The following is a 5,537-nucleotide window of genomic DNA, read 5'->3' as shown; positions in this document are numbered from 1 at the left end:
TGTTTTATACGAAAAATGGCTTAAAAATTTAAAATAAATAGATGCAGCCCACATGACATCAAATCAATAAAATAGTGCATTTAGTATTCACACAATTATATCAACTACTTATCTAAAGTTCAAAAAACGTGCTAAAAAGCCATTTTTCGCACCAAACAGCCTCACAAATGTTTTTGAAATGTGAAGTTTGTACAATGACTAGCCTATTCACTTTTGTACTGTAAAACAGGTTTATTTATAGCTATTCAATTGCAAAGCAACGCAAAAAAAAGTAGAAAGAATTATTTTCAGGAGAAGTATAGTTTATTTTTTTCAAAATTTTTAGACTAAATCTGAATTTTCAAATTGACGTAGCACGGTCAATACTGAACCAAATGTGCGATTTTTAGAAGCAGCCTAACAATTCCAGGGGTCCCCAATCCTACTATGCATACCACTCACCTACTTGCTTACCGGTACATACCTACTGGCCTACTGGTACAGCGTAGTTCTCAACTGCAAGCAGCAGTGGTGTCGTTCCCGCCACTATGAAGTAAACTTTGGATGCACCGCATGCTTTCTATTACGTAATAGACGGGCCAATCCTGATTTGTCTGTAATCGACATGCGTTGTGGTATTGTAGTGTAAGGTCAATGGACACACGGGAGGCAGCAGCATAGATTTATTTTAATGCATACCGGTATAGTTTATTCTCGCGGGCTTGACATGTGCATTTAAAGAGAGAAATGAAAGTAAAAAGATCGCTTTTCTTTTTTCCCCAAAAATTCATCAAGGTAATCACGGACCCCCAAGGGGTCCGTGAACCCCAGGTTGGGAACCACTGTTTTAGATGGTACGTGAAGCATTGAGCACCGACTAAAAATGTATATTGCTTGATATATTAGCGTTTATTAAGTTGTGGGCGCGTTGACCCAAAACTTAAGATTAAAATACGTGAAAATTTCGTACGAAAAACTAGCCTATATGTTTTTTCATCTGTTTTATAACTTTAATTTACCGATGTGTTACAAAGTTTAACAAACTTAGCCTAATATTTATATATATTGTAAACAAGATCTGTCAAACTTGCCCTGGTTTTCGCTTAGCCTATGTATTTTATTGAAAATAAGCCGCGGACCGGAACAAACTGCTTTGCGGGCCGGATCCGGCCCGCGGGCCGTATGTTGCCCAGGTCTGGTATATACTCTATAGCAGGGGTTCTTAAACTTTTTTCACTGCGGACCCCTAAATTGTTTTTTTTTGCTTCGCGTGGACCACGGTAAGCAAGAAATTAAAAAAAAATGACGTCATGAATTGACGTCGTAATACAAATAGACTGTAGAAATCTGCAGTTTTTAGTCCACAAAATGTGAAAAGGAGAATAAAAAATAGAGACATTCAGTGCAAAAACGTTTTATTTTTAATAAAACTCTTTCCTTAGAAAAATTGATTACTTCCTAAATATACACCAATATTTCAATTTAGCCTTCACGGAACCCTAAAACTAGTTCACGGACCCCTAAGGGGACCCCAGTTTAAGAACCCCTGCTCTATAGAATACAGTTGTCTCAGCAGATGCTTTTATTTTTCTTTATTATTCTTTAAAATTAGACAACCATAAAGCAAAATAAGCCATATATTATAATGACAAAAGGGAAATTCTGTTTAGTGATGAGCTACGCCAGAAGTAATCTTGTTTTAAAAAAGGACGTATTAATTTCGAAGCTGAATGCATTACTTGTGGATATGGCACGTTTATTTCTGCGGCAAGGTAGTGTTAGCCTCGATGACCATATTAAAACCACAAAGCATTAGCAGTCTATTAGAGGTGAAAATGAAGCCTCATCGTCATCTAAAGTGACTGACTATTTTAGCAAAGTTGAAAAAAATGTCCTCTTTTCGGGTGCTGAAAATATGGCAGCCTTAAGTTAACGTTAAAAATGTGTAAGTGTTCTTGTGACTTTTATACCCAACCAGTCGACAGAGAAAGATATTTCAGTTGATCGCAATCAAACGTAAGTTGGCTACACATGCTATATAATAATAAAGTGAAGTCAAGTCAAGTCATAATTAGAGCAAGTCAACAAGTCACGTTCTTGTCATAAAAATAAAACGTTAAACTAATATAATTTTTAAACTAGTATGACGATGAACAATAACTGAACTTAAAGATAAGAAACGCAACATTTAGCAAGTGATTTGTTTTATGTGCAAACATTTGGATAAATAACTCAATTTTATAAAAAAATATTAAATAAAACACTTCATTTCAAGTCAAGTAATTTTGCCTAAATGACTTAAAAGTCAATTCAACTCATTTGAAAACAGTGACTTAGGTCAAGTCATTGACTTACGTCATTACAACACTGGTAATTACTGTGAACAAAGAATGCGAGCAATGTGCGATATTTTAGGTGCCTCGTGCGTCGCATATCCGTTTAAATTGAAGTTGTGCCAATTTAAAGCAAATAAAAACATATTTTATCGCTTCGCATGATTAGACTGGATTTTAGTTGTATATTTCGGCATGAGTTCTCGAAGTTAGTATGCGACCCACGAAGTTTTTTGCTCATTGCGACACCATTTTGAGTTGAGCAGACCTGATGTAAATCATAACATAAAGAGGAATTGACACAAAGGGTACGGTAGCAAAAACAATTAAACCATAATGCAAATAGTGTCGTTATGATTCCGCCCACTAAAAATTGGTTCTCCTACACATTTTGTTGTTCATTTCAACACTTTATTGGAAGAGAATTTGTTTAGGTTAGTTATATAAATTGGCGTATTGGCCACTATAACCGAACCGGATTTGTTTTTAAATCCGGTTTGGCTTGCTGAGCAAAACCTATTTTAGGCCCTTTTGTCCTATATAATGATTGACAGATGGCATGCTGTGGACAAACCTTGTGGACAGAATATAAACGAGAAACTTTTTTAAAGCAGCGAAAATTAATTTCGATACCAAATGCGTTTTGGGCATGAACGGACTCCTCCAACACCAGCCGAAGCCAGACAAAATGCTTATTCAGGAATATTTCCAAGTTCAAATAATTTTAGACGTGATTGCAACTAACATAGAACAATTTACTATTGCAAGTAGTTCAATTTAAAAACCTTAGTAACTCAATGCCATGCTTTAGCCAAGAAATTATAAATTTTGAACTCTGTTTTTGTCAACATTTTTATTTATTTAAAGACATTTTTGATGCAGATCTGTTTAACAATTTACCTTTATTAAAAAATGATCAGAACTCCGCTTATAAACCTAAATCTCGTTTACAGTATTATACACTTCGGTTGTGTGTCAAGGTTGTTAATAATGTAGTGCAGTGTTTCCCAACCTGTTTTATACTAATGCCCTCTTGGGCTCCATATTATTTCATATTGCCCCCCTAACATCTTGCTTTTCTGATACTGTATTACATATACGGCTTTAGTACCTCAAATGATAATTGGCGTTTAATCGTTGTCTAACATTAGACTTAAAAAGGTACATAAAATTGAAGAAACGTGTTGTTTTCAGGGAGTCGAACCGGAACCGAACAGGAACGTTATGAACCGGTTTTGGTCCAAATTTTTCCGAACCGTAACCGAACCTGAACCGTTTTTTGTAAGATTTCAAGGAGCCGAACCGGAACTGAACCGAATAATTTGAAAGAACATGAACCTTAACCGAACCCGAACCTGTTAACAAAAGCGGTTCACTCCAGCATGACGTCACAACTTGTATTTTAAAAAGTCGAGTTATGCCATGTTTAAAATTTTATGAACAAATTTGAATATTGAATAAATAAAACGTTGATTTTTTTTATTTTTTAGATATTTCAATAATGAGTTGCTGTTTTTTTAATACGTAACGTAGGCTAATTTATAGATTAAATGACTTACAATTCAAAGATTATTCTCTACATTTATCGACCCACGTTTTGAGATTTAACGCAACTTATATTGCATCCGAACTTTATGAACCGGTTTTGAAATAACGATGGTGGAACCGGAGCTGAATCGGAATGTTTAAATTGCTCGAAACCGAAACTGAACTGTATTCCGAAAAAATCCTTGAACCCGAACCGAACCTGAACCGGAAAAGTCAAACGGTTCGACTCCCTGGTTGTTTTTAAACAAACCGGTGTAATATTATGCAACTAAAGCAAGTTTATCACGCAAAACGCAAAACTGCGTCTATTGGTATAGGTTGGCGAATCGTTTATCTCGACGTGTACTTAATGTACAAAAGATTAACGCTATTTTCATCCGCTAAATGGCAGTACCCGCAAACAAAACGCTAAAATGTTTATATTAGGTTTATCTTGTCGTTAAATTTGTATAAACGTTACTCATGATACAATACCAATATTACAAAGTTGAATAGAAAAAATACATTAACTATATATATTTGGTAGAATTTGCATTTTGCAGAGAGTCCACACAACGTTAGGCTGTTGACAGTTGACACCATGAAGGGGTGAAATATTACACAGCGCCTTGATGGTGAAACCACTGGCATGCCTTAATGTAAAATATACTATAAAACGAAAATGTACGCGCGAAGCGCAAAAATTTTGCGTTTACAAATATAAGTAGGCCCAAAATATAGTTTGACTGACACTCAGGGGCATATTTGGCACGAGGGCCTGAACCACGTCGAAACTGAGACAATACAAAAATTCTTAGTCACACCAACTTTTAAAATATAGTGCAATGAATGTACGTCTATCACGCACAACTACATGATATTCAAAAGTATGTCGCGGCCTACAGAGGCGTAGCCAGTCTATTTTGCGCCCGGGGACAAACTATAAAATTGGCGCCCCCTCCTCGATGTTTAATCACATTTTCTATTACATTAACATAATATACCTTACTTTATACGAGAAAAACAATTCAAATTCAATAGAACATTGTGTTTAAAGAAGAAGCAGCCTCATTTTGGCGCCCGGGGACATATGTACTTCACCGCACCCCCTAGCTACGCCTCTGGTGGCCTACAATTTGCCGACCACTGCTTTAACTAAATAAACGTTTTGCCGCGTATAAAACGGTGAAAGGCAACAACAAACAACCAGCTTACATCACAAAGCTAATTGTTACGTCATAAGTTAACAATGGGCGCGAAACTACACGTTCTCAGTACAAAGTTGCCATTTAAGCTTAAATGTTACATATTATTACAAGGCTGTTTGCAACTATTTTTATGTGAACTGTATATAAAACTTTGCAGAAAGTACTTTTACGTAACGCCCCCTTATATGCGTTCAGCGCCCCCTCCCCAAATTATGAAAAGACCCAAAACGCCCCCTTGTAAATCGCCAATGCCCACAAGGGGCGGTACCGCCCATGTTGGGAACCTCTGATGTAGTGCCTGGGTTTTTACTTTAAGGTATGTCAGAATACAATTAAATACTTCCAACGCATACAAAAAACATTTTTGGTGGGAAAAATGCAAATCGTTCGATCTGTAGTTACAAGAGGATATGTAATAATAACTTAACTAGGTTTGTATTTTTACTTCACTGTAACGATAGTTCTCGCCCGAATAAAAACAGTCCAGGTA

Source organism: Ascidiella aspersa, chromosome 2 (genome assembly GCF_963924565.1).
Source record: "Ascidiella aspersa chromosome 2, kaAscAspe10.2, whole genome shotgun sequence".
Lineage (NCBI taxonomy): Eukaryota > Metazoa > Chordata > Ascidiacea > Phlebobranchia > Ascidiidae > Ascidiella > Ascidiella aspersa.
The sequence above is the reverse complement of the archived record's forward strand: the minus strand, read 5'-3'. Positions refer to the sequence as shown.